The sequence below is a fragment of the Crotalus tigris genome, unplaced genomic scaffold (assembly GCF_016545835.1).
Source record: "Crotalus tigris isolate CLP2741 ecotype Arizona unplaced genomic scaffold, ASM1654583v1 scf7180000017567.3851432, whole genome shotgun sequence".
Lineage (NCBI taxonomy): Eukaryota > Metazoa > Chordata > Lepidosauria > Squamata > Viperidae > Crotalus > Crotalus tigris.
The window spans coordinates 744810-765759 of NW_024096477.1; positions in this window are offsets into that span (position 1 = coordinate 744810).

A 20950-nucleotide genomic window follows, 5' to 3' on the forward strand; every position below is an offset into this window, starting at 1 on the left:
CCTCCTAGTCTCTCATGGAACCCCACTGAGTTCTTGTAGGATACACTGTTTGAACTGCTTATGTTATTGTCTGGGATTTTTCAAGCTTGTGGAATCAGAAGAAGTGGATAGGGTACCCTGTGTATGAACTGCCACACATGGGCTAGTTCCATTCCCCTCCTGGTTTGTTTGCCTCTGACCTTTATTATTTTTACAAATAACTTAAGGTGGTGAACATATCCAACACACCTTCCTTCTCCTATTTCTCCTGAGGTTGCTTGTGTTGAGAGAGAGTGACCAGCCTAAAGTCACCCAGCTATCTTTCATGGCTAAGACAGGACCTTAACTCATGGCTTTCCCCTTTCTAGACTGGTTCCTTAACCACTAGAACCCATGGATTGGAGATGGAAGATAATCCTGCTTGAAGGAGATAATAGTGTGCTTGAAGAACCTGGTCCCATGAACTGGATAGGGAGAGAAGTAAGCAATGGGTTACCATAAGGTTCTGTCCTAGGCCCAGTACTCTTCAATGACTTAGATGAGGGAATTAAAGGGGAATTCATCAAATTTACAGATGACACCAAACTGGCAGGAGTAGCCAACACCCTAGAAGACAAACTCAGGATCCAAAAAGATCTTGACAAACTGGAAAAATCAAAGGTACAGGTACAGATGGGGTGAGACCTGGCTTAAAAACAGTAACTGTGAGAGGGACCTTGGAGTCCTAGTGGACAATCACTTGACCATGAGCCAGCAGTGTGCAGCAGCAGCCAAAAAAGCTAATACAATCCTGTGTTGTATAAACAGAGGCATAGAATCAAGATCACACTAAGTATTAGTGCCGCTTTATAAAACCCTAGTAAGACCACACCTGGAATACTGCAGCCAATTTTGGTCACGATATCACAAAAAGAAAAAAAAAACAGAGAAAAGCAACTAAGATAATCAAGGACCTGGAGACTAAAACATACGAAGAACGGCTGCAGGACTTGGGTTTGGCTAATAGTCTAAAGAAAAGAATAAATAGACACGATGGCAATATTCCAGTATTTGAGGGGCTGTCACAAACACGAAGGGGTCATGTTATTCACCAAAGCACCAGAGGGCAGGACAAGAAACAATGGTTGGAAACTGAACAAAGAGAGAAGCAACCTAGAATTAAGGAGAAACTTCCTGACAGTGAGGACAATTAACCAGTGGAACAGCTTGCCTCCAGAAATCATGGGCGCTCCATCACTGGAGATTTTTAAGAAGACGCTAGACAGACACTTGTCTGAGATGGTATAGGTTCTCCTGCTTAAGTGGGGGGGGCTGGACTAGAAGACCTCCAAGGTCCCTTCCAGCTCTATTCTATAACATCAGCAAGAACATACAGCTCTGAGAGCTTGAGAACTGTTGGAATAACACAAAACTTCTCTCCCACAGGCAATTTAACATCTTCATGAAACCAGCGAGAGAAATAATCTGCTGGTTTGGGGTAAAGCATAATCAGTATGCTGTTGATACCCAGTCAAAGACTGTGACCTTAGGCCATGCTCAAGATGTTGAGGAAGTATTGAATTGGTGTCATAGGTTGTCAGAAACTGGATCATGTGAAACCAATAGAGATTAAATCTTAGCAAGGCAGAAATGTTATTCATTAACACACAACTGAGCGATTGAGTAATATCAGTCCCAGCTGTTATTATGGCTAGGATCATGCTCTTTGTAGAATTGATTCATGACTCGGGGGTCCTTCTAGACCAGGGGTGTCAAACTGCTGGCCCATGGGCCAGTTGCATCATATGGAGGCCATGCCCACCCCAGCTTCAGCAATGCAAAAAAAGTTGCAATACATCACGACACGTCACGTGATGTGGAGAGTTTGACACCCGTGTTCTAAACTTATGGCTTCAGTTCAAGCTGGGGACCTTTGCTTAGTTTTGATTGGTGACCATTTACAACCCAGTTTAGATCCTCTAAGCAACCACAATCAATGTTTAATTGGTTGGATTACTGTAATCCACTCTATGTAAGACTGCATTTGAAAATGACATGGAAGTGCACTTATTGCAGAATATAGCAGTTAGATGTTAGTTGCCAGTAGGCTCCCAGGCTCAACTGAAAATGCTGATCATTTACTATAAAACTCGCCTCCCTTTTAATAACCCCATAATTTCTATTTTTGGACTAGAGTTGGGGCGACTGGATGCCCTTCCTAATACCGAAGTGGAGTTTGCAGCAGATATTTTTTCTTTGTGTCCTAGCAAAGAAAGATCTGCTATCTAGAATTGAACTCTCAACTTTCCAAGTGGGAGGTGGGCTTCTTCACCATTAGGCCACCATGCCATTCTGCTGAACATTTACTATAAAATCCTATGTAGTATAATATCAGGGGTATGCCAGTGATTGCTTTGCCAAAATTGCTTCTTTTATTTGGTTGGAGCTTTCCAAGAAGGCCCTCTACCACACAGATAGAGTATAATTTAAACAAACAAAGTTGTGTGAATCAAAATGGAGAATTCTTCATGAAAAGCACTTTATAGGAACACAGATTTTTTTTTTAAGTCTTAAGTTTGGAATATTATAGAAATTATGTTAATAAATTAACAAGATAATACAGATAGAGCAGTTACACAATGCGAGTTTAAAAATTTGTAGAATAGAAAGATGAGTTATAGAAATGCAGAAATGCTGTTTACAACTAGGTGATTTGCAAACAATTGGAAAATGAAATTATGAGTACATAATCCAAGTGCCCCTGCTATTTAAAACCCTCATTTCCAGAAAGAAAAATGCCAAACCACCCCCACATTTGTTCCACAGTAACATCTGTGGGCCAATACAAGTAACTACCCAAGGGAAACAGATACCCATTGACTTTTATGGATGATTACAGTAGTGGCCTAAATTATGGAAACCTTTTGGGAAAAGTATACAGTAGAAATGCCACCTTCGGTTAAGTTTCCTCCAATTTTTCTTCTAATTTCCTTATAACTGTAGCCTTATTCACTTAATAATACTATTTTACATTGCTTTCTGGGCAACCAGTCAACTCTTTGCACCATTACTTTAATTGTATTACATTTTACAAGTTCACTAAATGAAAGAACACAAAAAAACCCAACCAACTTGATAGCAATCACATAACACCCTGCAAATGTCCTCTTCTCAGACTCAACACATGACATCAATAACTGAATCCTACTGTGATCTGATTGGCTCATTGCCAAAACAAGATAACACCTGATTGGCTCTCTAAACACTCATGCTCATTGGCTACAATCAGATGAAGGAAAGCTACCTGATATCAACCTAAGCAAGTTATGCTTCCTTTTTCTGGTTATTTGGCTATAACTTTTCATAGAATACAGTACATATAATTGAACAAACGTTGTTGCATTACATTCTTGATTAAATTATCTTTCCATTGATATATAATTTTATGGTACTACTCCCCCCCCAAAAAAAGTGGGGTTATTAGCCATCAAACCTCAAAAATACACTTTTCCCAAAAGGTTTTCACAATTTTGGCCACTACTGTATTTTGTTTACATATTCTTTTGCTAGTAGCTTAGAAAAACAGTCATGTGCTAGAGAATTAAATCTGTTGCTTTAATTAGCAGTTTATTTAGAGATGTCTATATCTTAGACTAACCACCTAGACTCCAGAAACTACTATACATGAGATGCTCAAGAAGAGGGAACCATTTTACTGCCCATCAAAAGATGCTGGTAGATGGTGCTCAGAGAGTAACACAGTAACAAAGATTCTTTTGCTAGTTTTGGATCTATAGTTGCAAAAAGTGCTGTAATAACAAATGAAACCATAATTCAATCTTCTATTTTTTAGATCTTTGATATTCTTGAGGCGCTATAGTGGGAAGCTGATAAAATATTCATTTCCATCTATGAGATGTTGAAACTTTTTTGTAAGTTCTTTGGTTATGTTGTATGTTGGGGTGGTAATGATACAATTGGACAAAAAGTAGATATTGGGCTTGTATATTTTGATGCATCCATAGAAGCAGGGGAGGATTGTCCCAGGGTTTTTTTTTTTTACCGGCCACTCTTCTTTTATGATTTAAATTTTCTTGATTAGATATTTGGATAGACTGTAGTTAGGTCTTATTGCATGAAAGAAGCATACATTTTGACAAATGTAGATTTAGCATTGCAAGGTCTATTGAACTTGGATTAGAAAGTCTTTCATAACAGCTAAAGATGTCTTATCCAGTTAAAACACAGAATGCAGATTTAGAAAATAGTATAGGAAGTACTACTTCATGCAGTGGATATTTAAACATTGGAGTGTGCTTTCGCAATATGTTGGGATGACCATCAACCTTAACAGTTCTAAGGAGACATTAAGTATATCATGAAGGATATGATTATTCATGATTTCTAGACATGATAATAAAGATTGCCTCCAGTAAATCAATCTCCGTTTGTGGGTGAATGTGAAGAAGGAGGAGGTGATATTGTGCTCATTTTATGCTCTGAAATGAGATTGTCCAATCAAGAACATATTGCTGGACTAGTCTGGTCCAGCAATGTTCGTCTTGATTTCCTATGTAAGATCTTACCTACAGCTTTAAATAACATATAACTTCAGCACCATTTTGCCATCTTGGTAAAAACCAGGCCTTAATTTGCTAATTTTACAAGCTTTCCTTGCCAGTGTGGATTACTCTTCAAGCAAGAAGAACTCTTTTGGCTCCAGCTGAGCATAGTGCCTTATTTCATCCAACTTGGCAAAAAAGTCAAGAATGTGGAATGTGGGAGTGACAGGAGTGGTTCAAGGAATGTACTTTCTTGACTTAACACCAATCTGAATGTATATTGTGATGCTGTCTGGATAAAACTGGTTACCTATTTCAACACATTTCTTCTCCAGAGAAACATAACCATTTTCTCACAGATCATATGTTAGAACATTTGTATTAGGATGACGATACCTTCTGGATGGTATTTTGTGGTTTATAGATTTATATATGCCCAAAGGCAGTGAAACCAATAGCATTTTTTGGTTTCAGTAGATTCACTAACCTATCAAATGCCTGCTTTTAAAGGACATATAGGTGTTGAATTTAAACATTGTGTTTTTAAAGAAAATACAGCAGCATAAACAGAAGAGCATGACTTTGCTTAATTTGCTTCATTTTGCATAGTAAGGATAGATTTATTTTCTGCAGATTCAAAGTAGATTGAAGAGACTGACCACAATCTATTCTGAGTATATAGAAAAAAGCCAGGAATGCTAGGCGAGCTGCAACACATCTTCCATTAAAGGAATGTGGATATCAACTCGTTTCAGACATATTAGGTTGAACTAGTATAGGGGAGAAATATAGCAATAGCACTTAGACTTATATACCTCTTCATAGTGCTTTACAGCCCCCTCTAAGAGGTTTAAGAGTCAGCATATTGCCCGAATGTTCTGGGTCCTCATTTTACCAATCTCAGAAGGATGGAAGGCTGAGTCAACTTTGAGCCAGTCAGGATCGAACTCCTGGCAATGGGCAGAGTTAGCCTGCAATACTGCATTCTAACCACTGTGCTAGCAATATTGTGTGGCATGGAAGTTTCACTGACCTGAGCTAAGCTTACCAAGCTTATTCTTTCTTAAAAAGATATAACATGTTCCAGAAATTCTTCCACCTCATTCAGTTTCTGTTGGAATTTCAGTCTAAGTGAAATTTCTGGCTCATCTTCCCTCATGGAAATAGTTGTACTGTCTTCTTTTCACTTTTTGTCCTAAATTTCAGCTTATTCTTAATTTTTGTTTCGACTTGCCTAAATCTTCAGGTTTTATATCATACTGATTTAGCCGACCAGTTTCTTTTGCAAAATATTACATTATTTAACAATAAATCCATAGTTGTTTTTTTTAACCTGGAATGGGCAGTTCTCAAATTTGCAGGTGTAGCACCTAGAGAACCTTGACTGATTTTAAACAGTTTTGTCATCACTGACCAAGGATTAGATCCAGAAAAATGTAGGATGTCTTGCAATTAGACATTTACAATATAAAAACCAACAGAGGTAGCTTGCCTAATGGATGCAATAATCTGAACAGCAACAACAGTAAGCCACCCAGAGTCTATTGGAGTGGGTGGCTCTAATAAATTTTTAAAAAATAGAGAAATAATTCATTTACTAAGGCAATAATAAGGATGTTACCACTTCTCTTCTACTGCGTGTCATTTTTTTTTTTCAAAATACAGAAGTGGAGAAAGAAGCCTCATTGTCTGTTGGGGCCAGGTTAGAAAGTTGGCATATCTCCATTGCACCACTAGCTGCTCCTGTTCTTTGATCACACCAAATTCTCTAAGCCAGTATAAGATACTCATGTCTAGACCAAGATTACTTCTAGGCTGAAAGTAATTCAGCCTTTCCCTTTTTCTGTTCCAGAAAAATGTTTGCCAATAATTTTTTCTTGTTGTAAGTGGGTCTTATTGGATACAGGCAGTACTTTTTTTGTCATAGAATGCACTGAAATGCAGTTTTGGCACCTTTTTTGATGGATTTTCCAAATTTTAAAAGTAACTTTTGAAAATTTGATGTTTGGTCCACATGGATTTGAATCACCCTGTCGAGCATAGCAGGTCAGAGGCAAAATCATTAAAACGGTGCATGCGGGCTGCTTGTATATCGAGTCCGATGCATGTGAACTTCGTCCGCGCTGGTTGTGATGGCGCTGCTCAACTTGTGGTACTGCTCGGCTTGTGATTGGTCGTGTGGTCGCATACTGAGTGCTTACTGCGGGTGGCAACTGTTATGTTTCATTACACGACTGACATGTGTGGGTGTGTGTACAGTGATTGACTACGTGTGAAAGGTAAATAATTTATTTTAAAAAGACGTTGGTGAACTGAAAATCTTTTTTTAATTTTTAGTGTAAAATTTACTATGAACATTTGCCTTAAATACTATAAATTAAATGTATGTTAAGAACTGAATATATAATTTTTCAAATAAAAGATTAACAAGATGTGAGTTCTGGCACCTTTTTTCTTACAAAAAAAGCACTGGATACAAGTAATCCTTGACTTACGACCATTCATTTAGTGACCATTCAAAGTTACTGAGAAAAAGTGACATGAGCATTTTTCACATTTATGACCATTGCATCATCACCATAGTTACGTGATCAAAATCTGAACGCTTGGCAACTGGCTTGTATTTACGACGGTTGCAGTGTCCCAGGTCACGTGATCAAGCAAAGTCAATGGGGAAGCCAGATTTACTTAACAGCTGTGTTGCTAATTTAACAACTGTGATTCACTTAACAACTGTGACAAGACAGGTTGTAAAATGGGAGCAAGTCTCATTTAACACCTATCTTGCTTCTGATCTGCTGTTCACTGCAATCATTTCATAAACTGTGTTTAGGACATTTAAAATTTCTTGTATTTAAAAAAAGCATGTGAAGCTACTTACACACTTCATGTTGTTTTAATAAAAAAAGGTACAAAGATTTTTTTTATAAAATCCATGAAAATTATTAAAGTCTATATACATTCTCTACAACAGGTTCAGTGTGTTCTTGCTAAAAAAAAAAAAAAAAAAAACAGTTGCACTGAAAACATTTGGCTTGTTTGTAAAAAAAACACAACTCATTTCTTGAGATCTGGCCATCCGTACATCCAAATAGACTATGCTTTCTGAGAAAATATTTTTTAAAAAATATATAAATAAGAGTGGCTTCATGGCATCTCTAGAAATTCTGCTTCAGTGCAAGTGCACATGAGCTTCCAAAATGACTTTTGGGTTGGAAGGCAGAGTGTCCATGCCAGATGATCACCCTCCATGGCAGCCTTTAGTTTGTAATGTTCGGTTGCCACAGAAGCAATGATCAAGAATGGCACTTTCCGAAAATTAGGAATATCCAGCAATCCCACAGTATTTTCTATGATCTACCATGAGTTCCATTCACAGCCAGAAGGTAAATCAAATGCTGATATAAATCTGAATCTCTGAAGCCCCAGTCCCTGGGCTGAGGGCACGCTATCTTTTCCATCTGAGGGCACACTATTCTTACCACACAGAAATACTCCCTTTTGCTTACTCTAGGACTCCTACTGCAAAGTGGCTTGAAGAATAACCCTAGCAATAGCACTTAGACTTATCTATTGTATCAATGCTGCTAACATCGGAGGTTCTTGCTTTGACAACAGATGGAAATGCAGCCATTTTTCCTCTATTGCTTTTAAAGTTAGTTGATGCTGGGAGGGGGAATGTGGATGAGTGTTTAGCTAGTCATAACAATAATAACTCAAGTGTGGGAAGCCAAGGTCATTGGGCCCAGAGTTGATAGAGTTTTGGCGGGCTGGGGAGCTGGGGAGAAAGCCGGGGCTTTTGGGAATGTGATTTACGACTGATTATTGGAGGAGGAATGTGATTTATGACTGATTATTGGAGGAGGGAGTTATGCTTTGTTACTTTGTATCCAGGGGAGGGGAATTTAGTTTTTGGTTTCAACTATGTGGTGCCAATACATTGCTTCACAAATAAAAGATTCTTTAAGGTAAATAATGCCTCGAAGTTTTTTTGAAGAGTTTTATCTGTCAGAACCATGACATATTGCTTCATAGTGCTTTACAGCCCTCTCTAAGCAGTTTACAGAATCAGCATATTGCTCCTAAGAATCTGGGTCCTCATTTTATCAACCTCGGAAGGATGGAAGGCTGAGTCAATTGACCCACTGAGAATCCAACTGCTGGCAGTCAGTAGAATTAGCCTGCAGTGCTGCATTCTAACCACTGCACCACCACAGCTCATGTGTATAGAACAAAGGAGCTAATGCAGATGTTTAGCACTTCAGCAATGTGACATAAATTGAAATTTTGAATATTATTTCTTTGGATCAGGTTGAGTGCCTGTGCAAAATCTCAGTCATCCAGGTCATAGTTGTCTCAAAGGTGCTTTTTTCTTGAAAAGGCAACTGACTGTTTTTTCCTTGAGGAAGAAGAAGCTTCTCTTTCAAGAAGCTTCATCAGTTCTGATGGCAGAGGGATGGAAGGATAAGCACTGACAGAGGTAAGGGGATGGAAAGACAGGTTCTGATAGGAGGATGGGCCTTAGTGGGGGGAGATTACTTCCTTTCTTCCCTTACAATCCTTCCATCTACCCCCACCCCCACCCCACCATCCTATCAGAATCTATCCTTCCATTTCTCCCCCCCATCAGAACTGATGAAGCTTTGACTTCTGGTTCCGGAATGTGGCGATGCCGGTCATGTCTGAAGACTTGTCTCCGTGCCGTCCAGAGTTTCCTTTGCCGGTAGACCCCCTAGGGGGTCGAACGTCGCCCTGGAGGGGTGACTACTGAAGAGGAGGCTCGCTGGTAGATAGGGGAGGGCAGCAGCTTCCCCCGTGTCTCCAGCTACCTCCTTAGGGCCGACAGAGCAAAGACCGGCCTGCAAGATGGCCGATCACCCTGCTGCACCAGCCGAAAGTCACATCGTCATCTAAGCATTACAGACCCACCGCGGATGATCCGGGTGAGACCCCCTTTGTTCCTCTCCTCACCCCATGCTATTTTTGCCTGTAAAAGCTTGTCCTTGGAATTATTTCCCCATCTGGAGAAAGCGGCTTTTGTAATTGTGGGAAAGGCGCAAAATATTCATTTAAAGACTATATTTTATTTCTATTTATGTTGAGCTACTGTAAAAATTGGGGTTTTTTTGAGCGGTATTATATTGGCAGAATATTTCTTTTTCCATTCTTTTAAAAAATAGAAAAAAGGAAAAAAATGGTGTTTGAAGAAGTCTTTCTAGCTTACTGAGGACACCTACTGGTCAAAAGTTAATATTGGATTGTTGACTATTTGGAGATGAGATGGTTTTGGCCTTTAAACTGCTTTTCAAGGAAAAGATAATTTGAGCCAGCTGTGTGATCTGTGGGGGTGGATAATGTCCAATTGTAACCTTCACTAAAAAAGAAAAAAAAGGAAAAGAAAAAGAAAAAGGATTTTTCTTTACCTATTGCTAAAATGGAGAAGCCTCAATCACATTTAAACTTTAAACCTATACTGGAAAAGATCTATGAGGCCAAAGAAGAAATATGTACTACAATAAAAGAGTTTACTTCAGAACTAAGAGTCAGAACTCCTACTTTAAACCTTAAAACTGACTCTCAGATTACACTTGATTACTCTACAAAACAGATTATACAAGAAGAGGACTTAACTGAGAATAAAGAGGATTTTACTTTGCCCTACAAGCAAGACCAGGAAAAGCAAAGACTGATTTTTGAGCTTCTGAAGTAATGAGGCTTTATGGATAAGAGAAACAGAGGACCTAATCAGAGACTAAGATGGTTTTCATCGAATCAAGTGACACTACAAGTAACAAAAACAGATTCATCGTCTGGAAGGGAAGCCTTGTTATGGAAACCTACCTGGCATATGAGGAAAGCTAGAATAAGATTGAAAAATGAAATTTAAAATTCCATAAACTGGATTAAAGGCAACCTAGAACTATGGACTCATGTAAGGACTAAGATTATGAGTTTGAAGTAATGAGATGTCTCAGATTTGGATTGAATTAATAATTAATTGAATTTTAATTAAATAAGATGACTTATTTGTTTTACAAGATGGACATTTAGCTATGATAATTAACTGGTTGAAATTTGAATTCTACTCAATGGATTGAAATGATTTAAGGTCTGATACTAGACTGTCAGCTCAAAGAGATCGATTAATTGAAGGATTAGATATGCATAGAAAAGACTGATAAATACATGCATTTAGATGTGTCTAGGATAGATTAATATTTTTGCTTAAAATGAGATATTTTTTTATACAATGGACTAAAGGCAATCTAGAGTATTAAGAATGTTCTTTTTAGAATGTTAGGTTTATTTTTATGAAAGAAAATTGAAGAGATGTTTTAGATTTGAACTGAACTATTAATCAATTGAAATTTAATAAGATGATACAATTCTTTGATGATATGGATGTTATCAGTCAAGATAATTTACTGGTGAGCTTTGATGTCTGTTTAATGGATTGACATGATTTAAGGTCTGATATTATCTTCTTAGCTTAAAGAGATTGATTAACTGATGGATTACATAGGTATAGGATAGATTAATATTTTACTCTAAATAGGGGAGATTAGTGGAAGAAGAAATAAATAAGATTTTGATAAAATTAAGAAAGTAGAACATACTTGGAAGGGATATTTGAATTGAAAATGTTTTTATTTAAAGTTAATTTGATTATGGTATTGCAAATTAATGAAGCTTAAAAACAGGTTCAGGTTGAATAAATTTAAGCTAGAATTGGATATTTTAAATATACTATGCTATTTGAGGGAAAAAGAAAGGGAACACTTGTTGTATTGACTGTACTATGTATATATGTTTTGTTTTAGGATGTTTGATTACCCCAGCACCACAGTGTGTCCTGAATATTTTGCTCTAAGAAACTAAAAAAACAATAAAATTTGTTGTTGTTTTTTTAAAAAAGAACTGATGAAGCTTCTTGGATGAAAAGCAAAATGTTTTCTTCTTGTTCTTTCTCAAGGGAAAAAAGGTCCAGTTGCCTTTTGAAGAAAAAAAAAAAAGCACCTTTGAGACGATCAGGTTGAGTTTTTGTTTTGTTTTTCATCTTCTTCTAAACCACACAAATTTGTACCTGGCTTCTGTTTCTGCATTTATCTGAATCCTTCCAAGATACTTATATGCAGAATTTTATTTTTAATAACTGAAACATTAGGGTGTTTGTTTGTTTAATCTATATTTTGTTTTTATTCAGTCTATCTAGAGAGAGGAGGCCATTAGAATGTATCTACCTGTCTGTCTGTCTGAGTTTATTTTGGAATAAATCTGATGGAATGTGTACTGTATAAATATTGCATTGTAGGGCTGCATTACAGTGGAACTTACAGTATTTTTCCTAGCTCTTATTACTTATTACCTAGTAAAATAGGTAGTAAATATAGATAGGATTGTGCTGTAAATAACAAAAAACATAGATTTGAGACCAGATTCTTTGAAACTTAAAGAAGCATCAACACCCTTCAGTCATTTTGAAAATAAAGCCACTTAACTGTAGTTCTTCTCAAAAATATTAACAATGCCATCCAAATTCATTTCAAATTTGTTTTCAGGCAAACATTACCATTTCTTCTGCAAGGCATTTTTTTCATCTTATTAACACTTCCCTGGGATTTATAGACCCTTCTTTAATTTCTTTTTCAGCTCCTTAAATTAACTATTTCCTTTTCTCACATTGTGTGCCATTCAATTAAGTAATGAAATAGTTGCAGCTGTATAAAACTGCAAGTGCAAGTTGGAAAATTGATTGAAATCGGGATAATCAAACCATGGAAACTCACAGGTTCAAATCTTGGGGCTCTCAATGGTGTCTGGCTACTGTTAACTACCACTGCTGTTGATTTATTATGTCTTCTAAAGTGGTATTTATTACTCAGATATAGTATTTTCTTGAATCTAGTCCACTATATCAGCTGTGAATCTAATGACTGGAATTGCCCAGGTGTTGATTGTCTTGATGCTATTTCCTCCATTGAGTTGGACTTTAAGATCTTCTTAATACATCTCTTGATGTATTCACCTCTAATCTTTTTTTTTTTTACTTCAGTGTGCTTGATGTTATCAGCTTGAAGGATACCCAGAGTATTTGTAGTAATCATCCTCCTCCAAACGCTTAATGTTATATTCTTGGGGCAGCTTGACTCCTACAATTTTCACTATTTTTCCTTGTTTGATAGTGAATGTGGCACATTTGTCCAATCCAAACTCCACTGCAATATCTTGGGTATATATATATATGGACAGGGTTGAGCAGCAGTTCTATTTCAGATGTTTTTCCATACAGCTTCAGATCATCCATGTAAAGGTGGTGGGATAACTGGCAGATGTTTTTGATGTTTGATCAAAAACCTGAGTTTTTGGCCTGAGTTATTCAGTATTGTTGACAGAGGAAACAGTGCAATGACAAATAGTAGTAGTGATAATGAATCTCCTTGAAATATTCCTCTCTTGATAGTAAACTCTCCCAGCCTCTCAACTGTGTCTTTCATTGTGCATTGGTCTTTGCACAAAGTTTCTGATGTTTCTATTGACTCCTGTTATTTCTAGCCACTTGATTATCCAGTCACATGGCTGAGAACCAAATGCCTTTTTGTAGTTGATCCATGCTACATTTAGATTGGTTTTCTTTCTCTTGCAGTTTTCCAAAATCATTTTGTCAATAAGGAGTTGATATTTTGTTCCTCTGCTATTGGGGCTGTTTCCTTTCTGCTCAGATAGAAAGAAATTGTTTTCAATTAGATGCTTGGACTCATCAGCTACCATACCGGTTAGCAATTTGAAAGTTGTTGGTAAGCAAATAATTGGTCTGTAGTTGCCTGGTACTGCCCCTTTTGCTAGATCTTTCATTATCAGGTATTTTCTCAGATGTTAGCCCCTCTTCAGTTTAATCTCCTTGTAGTATGTTATTGAACTGCTTGGCAACGAGTGGGTATAGAACAGTTAGATATTTCAACCAAAAACCATGCAATTCATCATCACCTGGTGCTGACCAATTATTGATCTTCCTTGCTCTTTTCCCTACCATTTCTGCTGTTATTACTAGTTCTTTCATTAAAACTTCTTTTTTATTGGCAGCCACCTCTTTTAACCAAGCTGCATCCTTGTTGTATTTCTTTGGATTATCCCATAACTGCTTCCAGAACTTCACTGTTTCTTCCTTGTCAGGTACTGACTGATTTACTGCAGTTTGTCTATTGATGCATTGGAGAAATGTTTCTGATTGGATTGAAATTGGAGGGTTTGCCTATAATTTGCAATTCGAGCTTTGTATCTGCTGATCTTCTTGGCTATAGCTGTTACTTGCTGCTTTATTATTTCCAGTGCTTCCTTGATCTTTGTTTCTACGTGATATTTCTTGCTTAGGTATTCTTTAGTCTTCTTGCTCTTCAGCTTCTTTTCTTTCATCTGTTCTAGCTTGCTTGCATCTGACCTCAATTTGCTGATCTTATTTTCCAGTGTAATCTTCCATTTTTGTGGTGCATTGTTTGTTTGCTTTTTCTTCTTTGTTGATTTTGCATCTCAGGTATTCAGTTATAACTGAGCTGGGCTGTACATTAGTTGGTTTGGTTTTTAGCACTGAGCTTATTCTGATGTTTTTGTGCTGTTCTAAATGCTCAGTTATACTTTGTTTCAATCCTTTTACTTCTTTAGTTAGAGGGCTTTGTTCTTCCTGAGGCAGAGGAGAGAGTGCCTGGTTTCCAAATGAAAACAGTTTTATATCTCTGGTGGATTCCTCTACTGCCAATTCCCCCTGGTTTGCGTCTACATTCTGAGTTACTTCTGGCAAGGCTTTGGTTTCTTTGCCCTGGGTAAACTTTTGCAGTTCTTCCAATTCTGCTTCTGTGAATACTTTTATTTCGTATTATAAATTGACATTGATCTGCTAGCCTCTGCTCTGTTATTTCTGATTCTGGAAGTTGTTCTTTCCAGAACTGGAGCATTCATTTCAAATATCCTCTTCTTGTTGGACTTGGTCTGTAATATTTCTTTGTTTTTAATCATTGTATATTTGCTATGAGTAAAAAACTTTTTTCCCAGTAGTTCTGTAGCTGCTGACCCTGGTTGCTCAGCCAACAGTCCATTTTTCACCAGATATCTAGAGTGGACCTTGTTAACCCAGGGGACATCCGAGTCGGTATGGTTTTCTGAAATTTACATCTCAATATTTTTATGGGAGAGACATAAAAATATGGTGAGACTTGTCCACTACGGTTGAACCTCTGGCATAGCTCTCATCTTCCTCAGAGCACACAAGCCCCACACAACCATGTCAAGGTAGTGCCTCACTGGGATTATTATTATTGTTGTTGTTATTATTATTATTATTATTATTATTATTATTGTTGTTGTTGTTGTTGTTGTTGTTGTTTTGTTGTTGTTATCCTATCCATTGTGTATCTGAAAAAAAGCATGTGCAGATGCTTCCAGATGATTCAATAAATAAAAATTATTTAACATATGAAGTAAAAATCCTTTTATGTTTTATAATGGATGGATGGATGAAAGGGAGATAGATAGATAGATAGATAGATAGATAGATAGATAGACAGATAGATAGCTAGATAGATGACAGATAGAGAGATACTCTAATGAATTCATATTTGTGAAAGATTCAGTAAGCTAAATTATCTTATTACTTTTCAGTTGTTAGGGCCAGCCTTTCCATGAAAAGAGCCATTAATAACTTGCCACAAGGAACAGCTTCCAAAAGATTTCTGTTTTAATTTTCCATGTGTACTGTTGAAATATTAGTTCAAGTGTCTACTGAAATTCAAACTTTGCCAAGAACTGAATGGTTCAGCTGTATCTGGCAGCCCTTTTCAATACCCTTGACCAGGAGTCAGCAATATGACTTTTGTGATTGCCAGAGCTTCATGACATTTGCAATCCTCCTCCTGAAATGTGGTTGCCACTACCACCATGACCACCACTGTCATCATCTGGGTGATGCTAGTGGTAATTCTTGAAAGGATTGTTCATTTCCTTAGTATCTTCCTGGCTGACTAGCTTGAACTGCCTGTTAGTATTTTTGGATAGGCTGGTCCCACAGTAATAAGTTTATCTATTGGCCAGAATGTGCAGTTCTGTATAAGTTATTGAAACTAACCATGGTGTGACTGCACTTTAATGTTACCTGTGGGCTTTCCAAAGACATCTAATTGGCTGCTATAGAAGCAGAATGTCAGTCAAGTTAGGCCATTAGTCTGATTGGGTACCATAGTGCTTTTCTGATGTCATTTATGATCTTGGCATTATTGCTTGGATAACCTCCTTCCAGTATAAATACTTGGGATTATTTGCTTAGACCGAGCATCAGCCAATGTTAAACATGTTTAAAGCAAGAAATATACTGAACCAAACTGACAGCAACAGCTTCTGTCTTCTAAAAAGAAATTAAGTTTCAGAAAGAATGTAAGTTACCGTAAATCCTTGCTCATCGTTAAAACAGGCTGGTGTACTCGTTTATGTCTGTTCCGTTTTTGTTTGTTTGTTTATTTAAAATTATCAAGGTTTTGATAGTTAAAAAGTGATTGCTTTTTTTAAAGAACTAGAAGGAGTGCAGTACAGAGGAGTTATGTCCTCTATTGTCCCTGAAGATAGGAGGTAAAATAATGGTATGAAGTTACAGAAATCATAGGTTAGAAAAAAATCTTGCAACAGTTTGACAGCAGAACTATTTATCCAGTGAGATGATGGGATCAATTTCACTGGATGTGTTCAGAGAATGATCAGCAATCTGTCAGGATGCTAATTTGGTTTAACTGGTCCCTTGCAGAATTCCACAGTTTTGAACTCAGCTGAATTGCATGTTATCTTGGTGATTTAAATCTGTTTTCTGTAGTCTAGTTCCTATGTTGCAATCACTACCCCATCCATCGGCATAACATTGTCAATTTTTCTGGAATGCTAAGTGTGAACCACAGTTAAGAAATATATCTGCCCACCTCCAATTTTATATAACTAGTAAAAATACAAAACAACAAAAATCCTGTTTCAGTCATTTAATGCTTCATGGAGGTTAGGGAGCACAGCATGAAAATAAAACCTAGAGTGACTCAGTCATGTTGAAGATGTTTTGTTGAGGGAGTCTGATGATTTCTGGAGAGTCCAACCCAGAATAGGGATTTGAGCTGGGCAAAATCCCAAAATGGAATCCATCCTATCACCATTAAAATCATATCTATGGCCCCATCCCAGATTGGAACTCAGCAAGAAGAATTAATGATAGTAGAAAGTAGAAGGCAAATGCCAGCGTTTTGCCATTATTGAATCTATTTAATTAATGAGACCCTTAAGATTTCCTTTTGTTGAGCTACATACAAAGGCTTGTGACAGATTTGTTGCCATTCAGTTGTCACAAACATCTGTAGAAAAGGAATATCTTCTATTAGCTTTATGTCTACAAACTTGGATTGGTCATTAACACAGTGAAGTGGCCAGTTTAGGCTCAGTGCATCTTAATGAAAGGAAAGCAACTAGTTTTGTTATATTTATCGTGTCAGGAGCAAAAGGAAAGACTGGTGGCATTTTTCTACTACTAGAGTCAAAATAATCCAACTTTATCTGAGAGGCAAGGGTGATAATTTCTGGTCAACTGTAAGCAGCCAGATTTCTTAAATTACTCCCAGTGAAGAGGAATGCTACATGGAAAGTAAATTATGTATCCTCCCTGAATCTAACAATGCTGGAAAGGAGGAAATCACACAATTTAGCCGGCCCACATACAAAGATCATTTGAAGCAATAGGGGACCTACAAGTGGCTTTTCGGTTGTTTTTTTTTTTTTACATCTTGACTAAATAGAAACCGAGCCGAGGTGGCGTAGCAGTTAGAGTGCAGTACTGCAGGCCACTTTAGCTGACTGTGTTCAGCAGGTCAGCGGTTCAAATCTCACCGGCTCAAGGTTGACTCAGCCTTCCATCCTTCCAAGGTAGGTAAAATGAGGACCCAGATTGTTGGGAGCAATGTAAATATATATATATATATACACATTGCTTACTGGTGTACACCGCTTAGAGAGTGCTTGCACTTAAAGTGGTATATAAGTCTCATAAATAAATAAATAAATAAATAAATAAATAAATAAATAAACAAACAAGAATCTGAGGTTTGGCCATGGTGAAAAATGAACAGCTACATGTTATCCAAAGTTCACATTCCAACAGTGGGAATGAGTGAGAGATTTTACTTGACACTGTTAGATTGTTGTCTTCCTGAACAAACTGAGCACTGAAGTATAATGCAATACTTGAGGGACAATAGTTTATGTCATGAATTAATTCTTACCTTTTCTACAGGGGTGGAGCATTTCCCAACTGCCCAATTCTCCCATAGCAAAGTAATTGCAAACTAAATAATTATTTTTAAGACAATGTATATTAAGTGGTTTTATGTGGAAAATGTCAAATGGTACAGAATTTATGCAAAGAAATTAGGAATTCCATTCTCTTCTTTCTCTTTTGGATTCTGTCCTTGGTCACTGCACTCATTTCATCATACAGACCCATCATTTATTGTGAAATCACTCATCATTTGAGCATTGGCCCCTTAGCACAGTGTTTCTCAACCTTGACAATTTTAAGGCATGTGGACTTCAACTCCCAGAATTCCACAACCAGCAATGCTGGCTGTGGAATTCTGGGAGTTGAAGTCCACATGCCTTAAAATTGTCAAGGTTGAGAAACACTGCCTTAGCAGCAATTACTGTTAAAATGAATGGTCATTATTATATGGTTATATTTAAATATTATTTATAGAGAAGGTAAAGGTCAATGCCTTAACCTAGGGGTGATTATTTTCTCTTGGGAGCACACCTAAATATTTAAACTTAAGCAAATAAGTGAGAGGAACTCAGTTATTCTGAGCAGAGGGCCATCTCTGGCCTTTGAATAATATTCCTGGGAGCATAAACCAACATAATCTCGGTGGATAGGCAAAACAAAGAAGCAAGTTAGGAGCAAGTTAAAACTAAACCCGATTGATTAAATGCAATTAATAGGAGTATTTCCTATGTATTTCATAATAATGTTCCATTGGGCTAAAAATTACAATCTGACTACCAAATTTTGAAGAACTTTATGGCCAAAGCTTGGGGATGGGAAAATTATGAAGCCTAAGATTCTAGATTCTTGAAATAAAGTGAGCAGCACTACTTAATGCATAATTTATATAGAACATACTATTTACTGGACTTGTTGAATCCGGCAGACAAATAGTCCATACAAGAATCCAGATAGTCCCCAACCTACAACCATAACTGAGCTTGGAATTACAGTCGTAGGCCATGCCAATCAATAAAAGGGTCACCATATGCCTGCACACAATTTTATGAGTTTTTTTGCAACCAAATGCTCTGGTTGTAAAACAAATGTGGCAGTTGTAAAGCAAACATAGTGATTGTTATGTGAATTCGTTATCCTCTATGGGCCTTTTTTTTTTTTGCTAGAAACCAGAAGAAATGCTGGTTTCTGGCAAAATCCATCATAAATCACAGTTACATGATTGGGATGCTGCAAACAACCATAAATAAGAGTCAGTCACTGAGCATTTAAAATACAATCGTATGACTGCAAGGGGGTGATTATCATAATTTCAAAGCTGGGTCATGAGTGGTCATGGAGAGGTCCATTGTAAGTTAGATCGCTAAGCAATCAGTCGTAAGTTGGGGACTACTGTAAATGATAGCCTGCCCTTGTAATCATCCAACGCCAGCTATTTCCATTCTGAAATCCTATAGTGAATTCATCTCATTGGTTAGAGCAGACATGTCAAACTCGCAATGTCATGTGATGTCACGCAATGTATCGGGATAGTTTTGCCATTGCCGGCAATAGCATGGACGCAGCTTCCACATGATGCATCCAGCCCGCGGGCTGGCAGTTTGAGCAACAAACTGGGTTAGAACAACAGTTGTTTCTTTCTATGAACTAATTTCACTACTTACAAGTTAGTGGGAGCTTTAAAAAAAATCCCATTCAGGTTGTTCCCTCTTGAATCATATTAATTGTTAAGCTTATCCTGGTGGGTTGAGGAATAAGATGAAGCAGTGTCCAAAGCATTATTGTTCTAGATGACAAGGCTGGTGCTGAACTGAATCTTAGGGAGGGACCTCTTTGGTCACCATGTGCAATTCAGACGTATGCAATATTCAGGTGCACCAGCTCTGACTCAAAACCTGCTGTGAGCTGTCTATCATGGGAACTGATTGTGAGCTGTCAGCTCTACAGCTGCCCCCAGCAGACCTAGTTCTTATGCTTCTGCCACTGAAGAATGAAAAGTACTTCAAGTCCTCCTCTAACTCTGTAGCTATCTAGTAAAGTCCCAGAGCACCATGCCACTTGACTGCGTCCTGTTGATACTTGGGAAAATCACAAAGGATAGAAGCTATTTGCTGAACAATGAAAAAAATAGTCCCTGTGTATTGTACAATAAGTAAATGTGTTTGTATTTAACATAGTTATATAGCCACCCACTCAGCACACAGCTCAGGGCAATGATGTTGGGACAAACACTTTAGAATATTCATGCTAAACTGACTGCTACTGGAACAGAGTACACAAAGGGGAGTCTATTCAGCAATTTGGAAAAAAACATGTACAGTAGGCATTCCTCTGAGAGTCAGTTTATGTAAATGTAATAGCATTTGGGAGGCCCAGGTTTTCTTTTTTAAAACAAATCTAATATTTCCAAAGGTCTTCAGTTTAAAAACAATTTCTGTCAATACTTAGGATTGCAGCAAGACATTCATGTGACTGTTAGGACAATTATTTATTTTGCTTTGCAAAAGATCTCTGGGTAAGATTATACATCATTTAACAACTTCATGACCACAGCACCATATGTCAATTTTCATTTTTAATGTATAATTTTAATGAAAGTTTTAACAATAATAATGACTAGTACTAATTAAAATAAAATGAACAAGAAGGAAAATGAGACAGAAAAAAGAAAAGCTAAGAGTGGAGAAATATAAAAGTAGAAGAAAAATAGGAAAAAAATATAAAAGAAGATATAAAAAATGATTACGATCTTCACAGAAGTTATCAGTACAATTGTATTTTAATTTCTATGTAAGATCACATTGTTAGTTTCTTCTTTCTACAATCTATCCTATCTAATAATCAGATCCATAAATCGTGTTCACTTTGCTATGTAAAGCAGGGCTTTTCAACCAGTGGTACGGGTACCACCTGTGGTACATTGGCACTTGGTGTCAGCTGTCCTCTGCTAATTGCTGACAAAACTCCAGACACAGAAGGAACAGGTGACCAGCAAACTTTAATGCAAAGAAAAAGTCAGCATTGGGAGTGAATTGCTCCCAGTGCCTTATATAAATGTGCCCCGCCCTCCAGCCCCACCCCAATCAGCAAGCCAGCATCCGGTTTGTACGGATAAAAAACGTAGCTCAAGTCCCTCCTTTCCCCC